This window comes from Lissotriton helveticus, chromosome 8 (genome assembly GCF_964261635.1).
Source record: "Lissotriton helveticus chromosome 8, aLisHel1.1, whole genome shotgun sequence".
Lineage (NCBI taxonomy): Eukaryota > Metazoa > Chordata > Amphibia > Caudata > Salamandridae > Lissotriton > Lissotriton helveticus.
This window is the reverse complement of record NC_136069.1, coordinates 483,941,339-483,959,748: the sequence shown is the minus strand read 5'-3', so window position 1 is coordinate 483,959,748 and position 18,410 is coordinate 483,941,339. Positions and strand designations below refer to the sequence as shown.

The 18,410-nt window shown below is 44.4% G+C and overlaps 1 protein-coding gene across 7 annotated transcripts in view; it reads right to left on the bottom strand.

Annotated features, from left to right (window-relative positions):
• The window catches only part of ELF1 (E74 like ETS transcription factor 1), a 526,009-nt gene that overhangs the window by 300,490 nt on the left and 207,109 nt on the right, over positions 1-18,410 (bottom strand). Inside the window, exon 1 of one of the 7 annotated variants that reach the window (XM_078657394.1) lies at positions 16,083-16,267. The exons of 5 other annotated variants lie outside the window; for them this stretch is intronic. The gene's annotated coding sequence lies outside the window, so the exon portion shown is untranslated. Of the gene's footprint in view, positions 1-16,082; positions 16,268-18,410 lie in introns of those variants that run through there. One more of the 7 variants, XM_078657398.1, reaches the window with a different exon arrangement.

Below are 18,410 nucleotides of genomic sequence, written 5' to 3'. Positions count from 1 at the left end.
GAGTCTCGGAGACCCAAGCCCAGGACTCGGTAGTATTATGCTCTTCAGGTTCCATGTCAGCTTTGTACCAAACTGCCCTATGACCTTTATTCACCAGAATTTTTAGATTTGTAATGTCACGATCTTCAGTTATACCATTTTTTCGCTGGTATTTATTGACTTGAGAATTGGTAATTGCCTGTATTTGAGCATTATACCCATTGGGAGTATTATAGTCCTTTGGATCTTCTGTTTCCATTACATCATATCCGTGCTTGTATAGTGTCTCTTTCTCCTTTAATATTATGCCTGGAAGAACTGTTGACCAAAAGGTTACTATTGTCACTTTATTGTTCTCTTTTTTAGGAAAGGATACAAGATCAATTTCGTTACTAGTCATAGTATCTAAAGGCCTTATATGTCGTAATAAATTGATAATCCTTCCTCTATTGAGTGGTGCCGAATCAGTAGGAAAAAGTTCCTCAATTTGAAGAGTTTTGGAAGAAGGCCCTTCCACCTTTTCATAGTGGCTACTGTTTCCTTCTATAAAGATGTTTTTATTTTGATCCAGTTGCTTAGGATATTTCGTGGGGATATACTCTTTTACTGTCGGATCTAGTTTAGGAACCATATTTTCATAGTTATTACTGGGAGTACCTTTTTCAACATTTTGAGACTCTATTTTTGTGTCACATTGTTTTTCTTCAGATTTATGAGAGATACAGATTTTTGGAATTTTAGTTTACGATTTTTCCGTTTTTGGATCCTTCTCTCTGGCTTTTTTCTCCTTTTTTTCCCAATTGCGATGTTCTTTTCCTGGTTCTTATTAGTAAGCGTGTCTTTGTTACCTTCACTCGGTGCATTACTGATGTTAATTCTTGATTCCTGTATTTCAGGAACGTTAGCATTGGTAGACTTATTCTTTTCATGAGTTTTTAAAAATACTGGAAAGTGTTTTATTTTCTGTTGATGTTTTTCTTTAAATAAGTTTTTCAAAGAATATGTCACTGAGTCGTTCAAGTTTTCAATTTTATGTTTTTCTTGTATCTGAATGTCTACAGTTTGAGTACCAAAGTCACGCGTTTTTTCCTCCTGAATTTTTTTGTGATCTTTTGGTATGAGTTGTTGGTCAGAATTGGTTTTATATAACATTTTGATTTTATCTACTTCATGGAAATTCTTTTTCTTCTTTTCTTCTACCAAATACTTTAAAATGCCTATTTGAACGTCCAATGTTTGGTCGGAATTTTCGAGTATATTTCCAAGGAATGAAAGAACAGATTCCAATATCTCTTGTAGAGAGAATAGAGCTTTAGATATTGGAGGAGCATTATCAGCAGTATTATCATTATTTTTAAGGTCGAAGAAGTCCATTGAGGGATCACACAAAGCAATAGGTGAAGAGGTTTTTAACTGGATACTATTAGTTGTTCCTAGATCCTTTTTCCCTGTTGCAATAATTTGATTACTATTATTTATTTCATCGAATAAGGTTACGCTCCCACTGCTTTTTATAGGTGTTACCGTTTTCAGATGGATCGTTTCATGATATGACAGAAGAAAGTCTTTCGGAGTGCTAGATAATTTGTTGCTTAGGTCTAATTCCAAACATTCCTCCTTGAGTTGTAAGCTAAATTTCGTTGGGGTAGATTTTGATGGAGGGATATTAGTCTCCCCAGCAGAGTCTATTACGTTGAGATTAACATCCTTACTTAGCGATAGTGTTTCTTGACTTTGTTTGGGCGGAGAAATAAGTGCGGAGAAATAAGCAGTGATGGCTGGTGTATGAGTTAAACGACCTAGTTTTATAGCTTTATCACTGGTATTTCGCACTGCATTTTCCGTTCCCATTCTTTTCATATAGACTGTCCGAGATCTCAATTTCTTAAAACCCATTTATGCTCCAATTATCGTCAGGGATAAAGAATCTCTTATAACGTCACTGGTATCGTTTGAGATTTTGGTGTTTTAAGGAAATCTTAGTTAACCCCAATATATTCACAATGAGCAGAGAAGAATATTTACCACTGTTAGTAGCGTTTCAGTGAAGGCTGAGTAGATATCAGGAACCTGAAATGATGACCGTCAGTGGGGTGGCCCGTCCCGTCCTCAGTCGGCCTCGGACGGCCACAGACGGCCCGCCCTTTGCCCGGGCTTAGCCCGGCGTCCCGCACGCGTCCCGCTGTGCGTCAGTTGGATGTATTTATAGGAGGAGCAAGGGGCGGGAAGAGACTCCAGGTGCGCTCTGTTGGTCCTGCGCTGCAGCCTGGGTCTCGCAGTCCCTGCCCTTGCTATCGAGCAGCCTCACAAGCGCTGACAATCTCCTTTGGTTGGCAAACAAGCAGGAAAGCAGTGGATTCACGAGAGTCACTCAGCAAGGTTGAGCTCCGAGCGGCACCCGCGAAGCGGGGGCCGCGAGCAGTTGAGGATAGCAGCAGCCAATCATAGGCCGCTTGCAAACACACAGCCAATCAGTGAGGAGCAAGGGCGGGAAGAGACTCCAGGTGCGCTCTGTTGGTCCTGCGCTGCAGCCTGGGTCTCGCAGTCCCTGCCCTTGCTATCGAGCAGCCTCACAAGCGCTGACAATCTCCTTTGGTTGGCAAACAAGCAGGAAAGCAGTGGATTCACGAGAGTCACTCAGCAAGGTTGAGCTCCGAGCGGCTCCCGCGAAGCGGGGGCCGCGAGCAGTTGAGGATAGCAGCAGCCAATCACAGGCCGCTTGCAAACACACAGCCAATCAGTGAGGAGCAAGGGCGGGAAGAGACTCCAGGTGCGCTCTGTTGGTCCTGCGCTGCAGCCTGGGTCTCGCAGTCCCTGCCCTTGCTATCGAGCAGCCTCACAAGCGCTGACAATCTCCTTTGGTTGGCAAACAAGCAGGAAAGCAGTGGATTCACGAGAGTCACTCAGCAAGGTTGAGCTCCGAGCGGCACCCGCGAAGCGGGGGCCACGAGCAGTTGAGGATAGCAGCAGCCAATCACAGGCCGCTTGCAAACACACAGCCAATCAGTGAGGAGCAAGGGCGGGAAGAGACTCCAGGTGCGCTCTGTTGGTCCTGCGCTGCAGCCTGGGTCTCGCAGTCCCTGCCCTTGCTATCGAGCAGCCTCACAAGCGCTGACAATCTCCTTTGGTTGGCAAACAAGCAGGAAAGCAGTGGATTCACGAGAGTCACTCAGCAAGGTTGAGCTCCGAGCTTCTCCTTCCGTCCCCGCTGCTCTGTGTTTAGTGCAGTGCAGCGGGGACGGAAGGAGAAGCCCGAAAATCAGCAGCGAAAGCTGCCATATCGCTAACCGACACTGTGGTTACAAGCTGTGGAATATATCGCCACGAACTAAAGTCCCCTAACGGAACCCCTTTGAGGGTTGGAATTATCACCTCAACGAAGAAAAGGAGAATATTCTCGGAAAATAGCCTTGAAAAAGTCGAGGGTTACATTCCCTACTGACGAAACACGTGTTGGCTGTAACATCTTCTGAAATAAAGCAACACCTACGGAACACCCTGAATAACGAGGATCTCAATTCTTAATGATTGCATGACTAATGTATGGTTGAAACACACATGTACAAACCGTTGTAAGATACTAAAACGAGTGCTAAGGAGCGTTCAAATATCTAATGGTCCTTGCCCATGTTAGAAGAGGAAGTGTGGTTCTCTTCTCCTTATAGCACCGTTACTAATAGTGAGCTAGAAATTAGAAAGGTGTACAGTCCCTTGAGGCGCCATATCCTAGTATCATACCACCAATCCAGTCCAAACATGGGTGAGTGTGGTACTTTAACATAAATCTATTAATAAAGCGAATATAAAACTGCAATTAACCAAATTAAAAAAATATATATTTTTGTTTGACACTCCCATTGTAGTCTTGGTTTGGATTTACAGAAAGCAGAATCAGTATCATAACTTGCTAACCTGGTTCTGTCTTTCCGTTGTTTTTAGACGCCAACGTGATATTTGCACTAATTGTAACAGCTGCATCGGAATTAGCTCCCTTGTCCGCTATTTTCTTGAGTTGGAACTTTTTCATTGTATTCATGCGCAAATCATAATAAATCAAAAAGTGTACGATGTTCGCCGAAGCATCAAAACTCAAAATCTCTTACCATAGCTTTTAGAATTCTAAAATCGGGATCTCTATCAAAATTGACACAATGAAACATCGCAATGGGGCCTGCCTGGTGGTGATGAAGAGGATGGTGGCTATACCAATTTCACTGACTACATCTGCTGCTTATGATCACTTAAACCACCCTTCCTTGGTGTCAAAACGGTGCTTACAGGTCCTTGTTAAAATGTATTTCTTTGCAGTTGTCATTACAGCATCTTCCCTCTCCATTACTACACACATCTTTCGTTGACTAGAGTTACCTGCCCTACTACTTGATTTCTGTCAGCCCCAGCATAGCACATTGATTAAATTAGCTGCACGATTTCACACTTAAAATTACTATGCTCAGGTGTATCTGAAGTTCACTAGTTATGCCATTTTAAATCTTAACAAGGCAGGGTGAAGTTTAGCCATGCCTGCCATTTCACTCAAGACTTTCACACTTTGCTGCAGAGATAAAAATGTCAGCTTTGGCCTTTGATAATTCTAAGTCCTTGGTGGTGTCTGCCATAAGCATGGGCTTAAAATCCGTTCCGCTCGCGGATTTTGCGGATTTTCGGTAAATTCGCGAACTCTCGCGAACTTACCGAAAATTCGTAAATCCGTGCGAAGCGGCTGTTTTTGCTTGGTCGCACTTGCCAACTAGAATACTATACAATTTCGCAGGAGTAAACACTCGCGAAAACGTAGATGCGGCGGGCAGCGACAATCTCGCAATTGCGTGATTGCAAAATTTGCAATTTCGCACAAGAAATCCACCAGCAGGCAGCATAAACCTTGAAAATTATGATTTTTATTAGAATAACTCCTCAGGTTGACATTTGCCTGCACTTTTTTTTTGCAAGGAGTCCATTTTGGGGGGGGGGGGGGGGTTGAAGGAAGTGCCCCACAGTCTCCAACTTCCTGTTCCTGTCCAGCAGGCTCCTCTCAGTGCTTTCTTCATGTGCTGGTCACTTTGATTTGGATCTTGACCTGGAAGCACTCAGCAGGTGCAAAAGTTCAAACTCATCATTAGTAACCATTCCCTGTAGTGCTTCCTGAGGGGGCCCCTCCAGAGTTCAGTTGCCTACTTGCAACTATTCTATGACCCTGCTCTGACCCTCACAGCAGGCTCAGAGAATAGCTACAAGTATACAACAAAGGTCCTGTTAAAAAAATTACACTGCAACAGAAAGCAATTACAGATAAGGAAGCAGGTGCCAGGGATCTTGATCTGGAAGGATTACTTTTTGTGGATGCTGCTGGATATTTGGATTTTTGCAAAACTGAAAGCACTCAGCAGGTGCAAAAGTTCAATCTTATTATTAGTAACCATTCCCTGTAGTGCTTCCTGAGGGGCCCCTCCAGAGTTCAGTTGCCTACTTGCAACTATTCTATGACCCTGCTCTGACTCTCACAGCAGGCTCAGAGAAAGCAATTACAGATAAGGAAGCAGGTTCCAGCCAGGAAGTTCAAATTCAGTAACACATTAATCAGCCCCTAATTCATTTATGTCAGTTGAGGCAGGGCAGGTGTGCTTTTCCACCCATAATCTACAGTGATGAACTAGAGGGTGGCATGGGTGAGCCAGAGGGTGGCATGGGTGAGCCAGAGGGTGGCAGTGGTGAAACAGAGGGTGCTGTGATGAACCAGATGTAGAAACAACATGTTCGCGACCGTTGCTACCCGAAAAGTAAGTTCGCGTTTGCGAACTGGTACAAAATCCTCGCGAACTGGCAGAAATCCTTGCGAACACAAAAAAAAATCCGAAAATTCGCGAGAGTTTGCGGATTTTGCAGATTGCGAATCCGTAAATACGCAATTTCGCGGATTGCCAATTCGCAAAATCCGCCCATGCTTAGTCTGCCTCCTATGAGATGTTAAGAGATACTGTGTAGCAAAAGAGCACTTAACTTTGTCATTTGGGATTTAAATTAATTCAAAGTTTGTCGGCGAACATTATGGAAGGCAAAGTGGACAAGCATTTCCATTATAGTGCAAAAATTGTAGAACCCTTGGGGTGACCAATGGTTTCCAATCTTACTTTCCTGATCTTCTCTAGTGTGAACGTCACACGAACGAATCACTAAAAACCAAAATAAAATCTTAATACATTTGTACAAGCTTAAAAGCCTGCTAGTTCGTATAGACAAATCTAAAGGGATCTAAAACGTAACTACTAACAAAATATCTAAACAAATAATTGTCTATTATGGATCTCTTTACACAATAGCTGCCATTGAAAATGTGCCCATTCTATAGAAACCAACAATAAAAACTTTGAGGAACTTTAACCCCTTGGCTACTGGGGCTATTGCCCTGCTCTACTGGGGGGCGGGGTGGCGCGCACAGTGCCCCCATGCTCATGCCGAGCTCCGCTCGTCATGAGCCACGGTGCTCCGGTGCTCATGATGAGCTGAGCTCGTCACGACCGTTTAATGGAACGCTCAGCACAGCAGGGGAATTAGCCCAGAGTGCGAGCGTTCCACGCGCAATGACGAGCTCAGCTCGTCATGAGCACCGGAGCACCGTGGCTCATGACGAGCTGAGCTCGTCATCATGAGCATGGGAGAGGTTAATGACTCCTCTTTTAAAACAGATCCCGAGACTGGATAAACACATTGAACTGTACCTATCTTAGACCCCACCTTGCCACTCCTGCCTGAGACTTAGCAGGAGCAAAAGTGGGCTACTTTTGCCTCCTTCATTTAAGCTTTCACAGGGAAATAAGTGCTAGGTAGTAGTGTTCAAAATGCATCAGCATTGACTCATTGTTCTCAAGCTCATACCAAGCTGATCACAAGGAAACCACATTTTTTTTACATTTCTAAGGCGCACAGCTACCCAGAGGTTTCCCGGATTCATCGGACCCACGCGAGAGGAGAGAGCTACCCTATTGGTTAAATAACCATGTTTTTAGGTATTTGCGGAATTTGTAATAAATAGGTTCATGACGGAGTTTTAGGGGAAGAGAATTCCACAGTGAAGGAGCTAAGCAAGCAAAAGACCGACCACCCATACGTACTTTTTTGATCCTGGGGACTTGAAACTTTGCCTGAGTAGAGGATCGGAGAAGACGCGAGGGGAGGTAAGGGTGCACCAAAGTACTGAGATACTGTGGCGCTGCCCCGGATTTAATCCTATGCATATAGCAAAGGGCTTTAAATTTAGTGCGATTCGCCATCCTGAGCCAGTGAAGGTCTCGTAGAGAACTTGAAATGGAGGCCTTTCTAGGTAACTGGCAAAGTAGTCTGGCAGCAGAGTTACGGACTACTCGCAGTTTTCGAATCACCTCCTTGTTGGCTCCCAAATATAGGACGCTGCCATAGTCCAGTCTGGACACAATTAAGGCCTGGATAACTGTTCTTTGCGTGGACTTTGGCAACATCCAAAGTATTTTTCTGAGCCATCTCAGGATGGTGAAAAACAGGTTGAAGCGACCTTAACCGCTTGCTGCCTCATAGAAAGCTGCTCGTCTATGATTATGCCAAAATTTCGGACTGATTGTGACAAGTTGGGGGAGATCACTCATTAGAGGCGGCCAGTGTTGGGGACCCCAGAGATCTTTGTTTCTTCGGAGGATTAAAACTTCAGTCCCCCCCAGTTTAATTTCAACCTGTTGGTATGCATCCAGACAGCTATCTTTTGCAGCCCTACCTGGAGAGATGACACATTAGAAACCTCCTTGGTGGACAGGGAGAAGATTAGCTGGGTATCATCTGCATATGAAAATATGGTTAGCCCAGCTTCTTCTGCTATTGAGGCCAGGGGGGTAACATACATATTGAAGAGTAACAGGCTTAAGATAGATCCCTATGGCACTCTATATGGGGAAGTATGTAGCTTAGAACTAGCAGACGGAGAGAAAACATGAAAACATGAAAAGTCCTGTCAGACAGGAAGCTCGACAGCCACTTGAGTGCTGATCTGACAGTGCCACAGTTTCTCCCATGTACAGACGTTTGCGAAGAGTTTTCAGTGACGCCCAGGAGCGTGGATTCTGTAGAGAAGCCAGCTCTAAATCCTCATTGAGATGTATGCAGGATTTTTTGGGAGTCCACAAACGGCGCCAGCTGCTAATTGATATGTTTTTCTAAGATTTTAGAAAAGGCTGGGAGTAATGAAAATGGGCAGAAATTACATGATTGTGTGGGAGGTGGGCTAGCCATTCTCTATAAAGAGTGCTTCCAATGCCTTATTACACCTGTCAAGGTTCCTAGGGATGCCTTTGAGGCTCTCTATTTTTCTTTGACAGGCCCTTATAAATTCACATTTAACGGATTTCTAGTTTATCGTCCTCCAGGCCCTAGAACCGATTTCGGACTGCAACTGCTTCACATCCTAGAACCTTATTTTGGCTGCGAAAACTTGACGGTTCTGGGAGATTTTAATTTCCATCTTGAGCTGTCAGAGGCTCATGATACCGTCTCCCTGGTGGATGTTATGCTAGCTTGTGGACTTTTCCAACTGGTGAAAGTGGCCACCCATCGAGCAGGACACACGCTCGATGGAATCTTTTCCAACGATCGGAGGTTGACAGTAAATGATTCCTTTTTTCTGTCATGGTCAGATCACTTGGCCGTACCACTCACTATGTCCTGTCCGATCCTGGATGGCTTCAGAAATATTCCGAGCAAGACGGAATTACGTAGGAATCTGAATAATATCACAGAAGGTTCCTTCACACCCTGGATCACCAGTTTGTCTACTTCCTTGGGGGACAATGTCCAGTCGGCTGTCTCACAATATGACAAGACCATTACAGAGGCTCTGGACTCTCTGGCCCCTATACGGCCTTGCTATTCTGCTAGGAAAAGACCTTCAGCCCCATGGTTCACGGAGCATCTAAGACTACTCCGACAGGAAGCCAGGAGACAGGAGCGTCTATGGCATACCAGCTGGGATCTAAGGGAAAAGGAAATCCATAAGATCTTGAAGAAAGTATAAATTGGAAGTTATTAGGGTAAAACAAGAATACTTTACTGCCCTAACTTCCTCACTTTCATCTCCTAAAGAGCTCTTTAGGATAGCAGATTCCCTTACTACCCTTCAGACCCCTGATCCGGTGATTGCGTCACAGGAGTTCTGCAACAATATTGCGATGTTCTTCCAGACTAAGATCCTGGACATTTATACCGCTCTAGAGTTGCTGAAACCTGTTACCACTAAGCCCGTTGCCCCAGCTGTCCTGGACTCTGGCCTTTCGGAGAAATCTCCGGTATGGTGCCTGGAATCCTTCCCTCCTCTCTCCCTACAGGATGCAGAGATACTTCTCAGTAAAATTAAATCTGGCTCTCCTCTAGATGTCTGCCCGCTTAAGATCCTAAAGCAGTGCGGAGATTCTCTTTTGCCCCCTCTTGTAGACATCATGAACAGGGCCATGAGGGAGGGCATTTTTCCCCAGCAGTGGAAGAATGCAGTAGTAAGACCTTTACTCAAGAAACCCTCTCTCGACCCTGGGGTACTAAAGAATTTCCGTCCCATCTCACTGCTCCCAGCCCCCGCGAAGATGTTAGAAATCCATCTGAATAAACATCTTGCTGCCTTCGTGGAAAAATCTGGCTGTTTGGATCCTTCCCAGCATGGTTTCAGGAGGGAACATAGTACAGAGTCTACCCTCACCATAGTACTGGATAATATCCGTATGTGTGTGGATGGGGGACAGACCTCCCTCCTGATCCTTTTAGACCTTACCGCCGCCTTCGATACCCTTTCTCCCTCAGTGCTAACATCTCGCCTGAGGGAGATTGGGGTTCAGGGGGCGGCATTGGCTCTACTCACCTCTTTCCTCGACAAGCGAGAGCAAAGAGTGAAGCTGGGTAAGTTTCTATCTCCATCCCTGTCTGTGCAATGTGGGGTCCCTCAGGGGTCGGCGCTTAGTCCGACCCTTTTTAACATCTATGTGACCCCCCTTGCCAGACTAATTAGATCTTTTGGGATGGAGGTAGTTTCCTATGCGGATGACACCCAGATCCTCGTCTCTCTCTCCCAGTCAGTTACTCCGACTGCCTCCAATTTCAGATCTTGCATGGAGGCGGTCGGACAGTGGATGATTCACAATTCGCTGAAACTGAATGGGGAGAAGACTGAGGTGATGGTGTTTGGAGGCAAGGAGGAGGTATGGTCAGCTGAATGGTGGCCGGACTCACTTGGAGCATGTCCTGTCCCTGCGGCATCTGCTAAAAATCTTGGGGTGGTGATCGATCCCTCCCTCAGTATGTGTCAACAGGTAAACAGGACTATTGCTACCTGCTGGGGCGTTCTACGCATACTGAGGAGGATTAAGCACTACCTTTCGCAGCAGGCTAGGAAACAACTGGCAGTGGCTCTAGTGGGTTCTCGTCTGGATTACTGCAATGCGCTGTATGCGGGACTGAATAAAAGCCTGCTGCAGCGCTTGCAGGTGGTCCATAATGCAGCGGCTAGGTTCGCTCTGGATTTACCTCGGGGCACCTCAGCCACACTGGCTAGGAAACGGCTTCATTGGCTCCCCATGGAGGATCGTATTCTGTTTAAAACCCTGTGTTTAATCTATAGGGCCCTAGCAAGAAACAGCCTTATAGGAATCGGATCCATCCTGTCCTGTTATAGTCCTGGCAGGAACTTACGTTCCTCTAACAAGGCTCTTCTAGCAGTCCCGCGTATCCGAAAAGCCAGATGGGGAGGTAAAGCCTTTTCCAATCTGGCACCCAAGTGGTGGAATGTTCTTCCTATGGAATTGAGGTCCCTCCCCACTCTGCAGCTTTTTAGAAAGGCCCTGAAGACCAGTCTCTTTGCGCTCGCATATGCGTAGTTTGATTTGCCATCTTTTTGATTTATTTTTTTAGGCGCCCTGACACCTTAGGGTTTTGGTTGCGCGATATAAATTATTTTCAAATCAATCAATCAAATCATGATTCCATCAGATCACCATTCACTTTTTTTAGCAGGGGTAGAACCATGGCATATTTCCACGCCGCTGGTACTATTGCTTCACGTAGTGATGCATTCAGCAGTTCCATAATAACAGTGAGTAAAGGTAATTCCGATTTTTGAAGAATGGAAATAGGGAGAGGATCCTTGGGAAAGCCAGATTTAAGACTAGTTAGAATGCGATTTAAAGATGGAATATCTAGAGGCAGCTAGTTTTCCAACGACTTGCCCGGAGTTGCACTTGTAGCCTGCGTCATAGGAGGAGTGGTACAGCCAGATGTAGATACATTGATCTTTAATTGCAACTCCACACTAGTTGCCGAGGTATTCAATTCTGTAAACATTTTTTCTATTTTATCAGTAAAGAACCCAGCCAGAGCTTCACATTACACATCATTTAGCTCAGGTGGCGTGGGTTGGTATGTTGCACCAGATAGCTCTTTCACTACTTTAAACAGGACTTTAGTATTGTTATGCGCCAATGTAATGGTGTTGTTTGCGTGCTCAGCACGAGCAGTTTTACACAGGTCATCATCATCTTTTTTTGCCAGTTTATAAGTTTGTCTAGATTCTGGCGCATAGTCCTTCCTCCACTGTTTCTCCAAGGCTTTACATTAGGTTTTTACTACTTTTAATTTATCAGGGAACCAAGGGGGCAGGAGTACGATCATTGTTCATATTTTTTATTAGACGTAGGAAGACATGTATCAATAGATGTTATCAGCCAGGTTTGGATAGTGTCAGCATCTGCTATAATCAGCCACAAAGTTGATATGCAGAAATGCATTAGACAGCCAGCTAGAGGAGAAAGGTCATCTGAGCTGAAGCTCAAAAATCTTTAAATAAACTACCAACAGAGGTGAGTTAGTTCAAGTATGGATTCTTTCAGAAGACCATGCAAAGGCAATGACTTCACCCTCTAACCACAGAAGCTTTATCTTACTTCTTGATACAAGATCAACCATAGGCCAATAACTGAGGTAGCCTCATGCTAGCAAATTCATAATGCACTCGCATAATAAAAAGATAGGAGGACTAAGACTTGTGGAACTCCACAAAAGGTGTGAAAACATGCTTATTACATTCAGGTATGTCCTATGATGTCACATCCTGAAAAATCACTGAACATTTAACAGCATAGTATATGATCTCTTGTGACTAAGTTGTAATTTGACTCCCCAAATAAGGGGAGAATGGGTAAATAAGCCCTTTACAACATAAGTAAGTAAATAACTATACATAAGATATTCTGCTTTTGTTAAACAACAGTGGTCCAGATTACAACTGTGCTCTGTGACGTAGTCCTTCTCAAATAACCTACACCACTGTTTCTTCAACTGAATAAAAAAGGTGTGAACATTTAATACTCCAAGTAAAGAAGCATTCATTGAAATTTCTTCTGTGCAAAGTGAAATCCCTTCTTGGAAGGGAACGAACAAATGCAGTTTTAGCTGCAAGCAAATACTGTGCACAGCAAACGTGAAAATCCGGGTAAGACAGACTTGAGAGAGCAAGGTTCGTGAAATGCACTTGTGATGAAGCCACTTTAACGCTTCCATCTTTTCACATGCGCAACAAGATTTCTTAAAGAGATGTTTTTGAAAATCTAGCTGACTGAACAGCGGAATGAAACTTAACTTAAACAAAGCAGTGATTAGATATTCAATAACTTATCTGCAAAACATACCGAGCAAAGGATGTACAAAGAAAGGTTATAATGATTTTATTTACATAGTTCTAATTGGTAGGGATTTTTCCTCTCTTCCCCGCCATTATACTGCAGTGTTCCTCGCAGAGATGTTTTTTACAGCTACGTTTTACCCCATAATGTGATCTCCTGGCCAGTTACCCATAAACATTAAATACCTGCATTCAAATCGAAACCCAAATTACGCTTAGGTTGGCGGCTGTTCTGTGGCTTACAGGATAACATCTATTTGAAATGTAATAATCATTTAAAATATAAGTCAGGAAATAAATGTTGTCGGTTTGACAGCAGCAACAACCACAATATTTAGACTACACACCTTTGTACTACTTCAAAAGGTGACCGTTCCCAAAGTAAAAAGTCTGTGATTTTTAGCACACAAAGATGTTTCCCTATCTCCCAAAGGAGAGTGGTTTGTAGGCAATTATTTCTGTCAACTATCACTTATTAGGTTAATACTCCATTCTTGGCTCTCCCACATAAACTGATAATGATCAATGAGGTTCTACTTTGACAATGATCAATGCGGTTAACTCTTCCAGGTTAGATTAAGGAAACTGAGCATCTCAGAGCCCTGAACCATTACCTGCAAAAGAAACAGTGCATAGTTTGCCTAGATCGATAATAAAAAACACCATAACACACTGACCAGAGATGTGTCATTTGCAATCCATAAAGAAGTGGCTTCTTCCAAGACATGGTGTTTTGCCCATATGCCCTTTTATAGACAGTGGCATGAGTCTAATTTTTCAAAATGCCAGACTAAAAGAATCAAAGTTCAGGCTGCAGCAAGATTTGGAAGACTGGTTTAGAGGACAGAGCTTTCTGTTGCTGGTAGCCAACATTTGGAACCGTCTTCCTCGCGCCATTCATCATTTAGAGTCCCCTATGTCCTTTATGAAGCCCTTAAAAAGTAGGCCTTTGTGTCAATAGTCTGTCTTTACTACCACAGAACTCCCTTTCTTGAGATCTTCTGTTTTGCACTGATCACGTTTTCGGATTATGTAGCACAGTATAAATGTCACCTCACCGTTATCATAATTTCCTGTCACGAAGAGTAGTCGAGAAGCGAATTTGGGTAACTTCTGACAGCAATGGCATATGGAACTTCTCTGAGAAGAAATGGTACACCTCGGGCAACGCCGGCAGAGCCAATACCCCCACACCTTATTCTGCTACTCCCCAACTGTAAGGTGCCTGTATTGTTGGAGGTGATATTTGGAAGTCAAATGCTGTTGTCCATAATGAAATAAAATGCATACTGAAATGTATGGAATGATACAAACTCTTTGGAAGTAGCAGGAGTTCTAAAAGCAAATGAGGTTGACATCACAGACTGTACCCAACTATAGCGTAATACCCTGACGCTGATCATAGGAAATCAGTACACAGAAGAATTTCCTGACTTGGGAAACCCTTAAAATAAAGACGTATGTGTGGGTTAAAGAAAATTCCCAAATGATAAGAAGCCATTAACAAATAGGCAGCTTCTCTATTTCTTAGCTTTTTAAACAGTCCGAGTGCACTGGGCAGGTTATTCCAGTCTGCACCTGCAAGAATGAAGCCCTGATCTACCTTGAACTAATTTTGCATGGAGGAACGCACAGTAAACAAACCCCTGTACAGTTACGGGTGCAATGTATAAGTACTTAAGGAGGGCATTTTGCTGGTAGCTAGATGACAAGCTGAGGCCCTTGTAGGCCAAATAACTGATTTAGTTATTTAACCTTAATGGGGATGGAAGATAAAACGAGGGGCAGCAATAAAATGAGGGCTACAATATATATATATATCTGTGCTTCTTTTACAGGGATGGGATAGGTGAATTCAACTAAGAGCAAGGAAGAGCCATGAGCAAAACTGAGAGGAACTAAAGGTCAAAGAAGCGGTCTCCACAAGCACCTTGGTTGTTTTATTCCTTCATCCTTCCACTTGCTATCCCCTCATCCACCTGCTAACCAGTTGAAGGCTTACAGCAAGGTTACCAGATGGCCCACGTCATCCGGCACACTGTTTTCCACTCATGGCTATTTATTTAACAAAACAGAACAGAACATTCTGGGAGTTGTAGTCCTAGTATACCTAAACTGGGAATTAGGCACTAATGTTCTAACCAGAAGTGGCAAGTAAATGGAAAACTGCGCTGAAATATGAGGTCAGTGATGACATGGTGCCTTCAGGTAACTTTAGATCAAAGTGCTCCCTGAAGACAATCGACAGTAGAAAGCAACAAATGTCCCGATGGAGGAGACTGTAGACAGAAAATGGGTCGATGGGGAATTCGGGGTTCCCACCGCTTCCATAGAAACTCTGCAGTTCCTTCATACCTGGTACTAGTAATGAGAATGGAAAATGGAACGTAAAGGGTGCGGCTTTCTTTTAGCATAATTGTGAAACATTAGCTTTCTAAGGAAGAGTCCTATGTCATTTTACATGTAAGAGAGAACTAATATAACATGGGTCAGTTGTAGTTGTTATACTACCAATAAAAGTCGAGTAAATACAAAACCACACCTGCATCTCTTATTTCTGCCATTACCTCAAGACCAAGTTCATGGAAAACAACAGTGCGTTAAATCCTAAAAAACCTGATTTAAAAAAAAACTGCGAATCAGACACAAAAACGCCAGGACATTAAGCTCTATATAGATGCATTTACAATTCATTAAATCAATATTTTTTTGTAGTTTACGTTTTTAGAACAGTGCACGCGAGCTCTGTGGTTAGCTGAAAGATGCTGTGGTAAGCTCCACAGCTGCTTAATTATGCAATACAAAATGAAGGGAAACGAAACAACATTTACGTATCTATTTAAGGTGTGTTTACACCAAGTACAGCTCAAAAACATAGCCGGCATCTGAAAATGAAAAGCGTTTGGCGAGACTCTGCAGAAGCAGGTGGCAGTTTGCGCTGTTGCTAACACGCTCCTTTGTCTCTGCCCTCTAACCCCCAGAGCTCAGCAATTAGGTTGGGTGTATTTACGAGACAGGTGCGGCCCGGGAGGCCCTGGAGCCGGTCCCTGCCTCCTTCCAGGCCCTGCCTGCTCTTAACTCGCTTCATAAAGCCGCGCTCTGTCTCCGCCGTCCCTGTTAAGTGAAGACAGGCCTTTTATGACCAGTCATCGGTTTGCACTTTGCACTGTGCTTTAGACCGCCAGCCGCAGCCTCCCAGCACAGGTAGAATAGATTCTAGCAAGAGTCCCCCCGGGTTAGGTCTCTGCCTCCACCATCCTAACCACCAGAAGAGCTGGAAGTTGCACCGCCGAACGGGGGAGCCACAAAAACAAGCTCCCATCACACGAACCACCGCCCACCTCAGGTGATAACACCTGCCCAATCCCTCTGGCTACCCCTCGCGAGAGCCCGGGACGCCGGCGCGCGCAGGCCTTCTTCTTACCCGCACCGTGATGGCGTTGCACCCGGCAGCCGTTCACCCAGCACAGGCAGGCCCACCCGGCGCTCGCTGCTCGCACTGTCAGCCTGTCAGAGGTCTGGAGAGCCCCAGCCCTTGCCGGGCAGGCTGCGCACTCGCCCCGACCTGAATTTCCAGTTCTCTTACATTGCTGCCTACTTGTCTTTATTGGCCTGCCCGTCCCACCCGGTGTCGGGTTACACGGAGCCAGCACTCGCAGCACCTTGCGGAGCAGCCAAACATATCACATACCTGGATGTGTCGCTACCTGTTGACTTCATCGTTAACCCTCTGCGCGCCGCGCCGCCATAGGGGCAGCCAGGGACGTCCCTCCCCTGCACGACGCAGGCCCCCACCCAAAGAGTTAAAATGCGAATGCAAAGAGTGGGGCTGTCTTAAGAGGCAGACAAACACAAGCGGCTGCAGAGATGTCAAGCCAACGTTGCTGGTTGCAAGCAAACTTTAGTGGGAAAGCGACATCACTAAAAGTTATAATTTGTGTTCACTTTAGCCAATAATGATGTAACATGTCTTCCCGCAATAAAACAAACATTTAACAACTCATGTCACTTCGCTGGTGGCACGGTTGTGTTCGTGCATCTAGTTTACTTTTACCTCACGCTAGTGGCATTTTGTGTTAGTATGAAAACAGCTGTGATTATTACTTAAATGTTTAGTAAGGTCAGATAGGCCCATAATAAAGTACACCATCACCAGTTACATATTGTGACAATAGCACTTTCTAATAACACTTTCCATATGTCGTTAATCAGTCCTATACTGCTTCAGCATTACAATTATCTATTTATCATTTACAGTTAAGATAAGGCTGGAACATTTCCCACATTTAGCACCTTAAATAGCCCAAGAGCCACATCAACGGCAAAATAAACTCAGCAGTTAGCACACTCAAGGCACCTTTCGTCAGTGAGTTCAGTATTTTAAAAACAAAGGTTTCAAATAACTTTTTTTAACAAAATTATAGCGGACTATAAAAACTGGGAGAACCATTGGGGGCGCAGTGGGGAAGGAATCGCTGCTTTCTGCTCCTCCTGACCAATCGGATAAACAGGAGGATAAGAAGGCATGGAAACTTTGTACAAAGGAGTGAAGGTGGAGTGTAGGTAGGGTGACCAGGCGTGCCGGATTTGGCCGGACAGTCCTGGTTTTCCGACATCTGTCCCGATAGATTTCAGGAAATTAAGCTCATGTCCCGGTTTTTTGAGAGGGTCGGCTGAAAAGGGTCGGAGGCATTTGTTATGTTTTGCAAAGCAGGGATAGCTAGCAGCTGTTATAGGAAAGCAATTTAATGAACAGGCATGCAACTGGCTATAAAAATGGCATTTTATGTATTTTCTGACTGCCTTTTCTGTAATTTTCTGCTAAGGAGCATTGTCATTCCGTACACTGTGTTGAAGTAAACATTTAGTCCTTCTTCTATTTTTGGAAAATGTCCCTTTTTTTGCTTTAAAATTCTGGTCACCCGAAGTATAGGTTGTATGCAGTACAGAGATTAGGGCATAAATGGTGATGTAGATGGTGGTATACAGTGCGGGAGTATGCTGTGTTGATATGGGTGGGTGGTGGTACAGAATGTAAGGTGTAAGTGGAGTAAATGGTGTAATTGTTAGTGGTGATGTAGATGTAATAAATGTGATGTATGGTGGAGCAAGCAGTGGCGTAGGTTGTATTTATATGGGTCTATGTGATCTGCATGGTGGTGTAGTAAGCTTGTGGTGATGTAAAATGCAGATGGCACAGAGTTCCAGGGAAAGGTTTACATGGTGGTGTAGAGTGTTGTGTATGATGTGGTGATGCTGTAGATAACAGGAAATATTGTAGGTTATGGTGTAAGGTGAAAGTGGTTATGTAGTGGTGTAAGGAGCAATACCTATGCAGTGTAGGTGAAAGGTGGCGGCGTATATGGTGATATAAATGTAGATAGCATAGGTGAAAAGTGTACGTAGTGGTATAGGAGTATGGCGGTGCTGTAAGCACACGCCAAACTGCATGAAATGGTGTAGAGCAGCGGTCTTCAAACTGTGCCCCCACTCCTCCAGGGGGCATTAAGTGATCCGTGGGGGAGTGGGAGTTGGGCGCCAGGCACTGTTTAGGATAATCATCATGCTGATAACAATGCTTTGTTTTTGCTGGAAAAACCAGAGCGGCAGAAATTCACCGTGTAATGGGCCAGTGCTAACATCTTTTGTCGTTCATATACTGGCTGAGAGTGGTTGTATGTCGTTACAACGAATTCGGTTGCAACGCATGCCTTTACCACGCATGCGTTACAACTGAATTTGTTTTCCACGA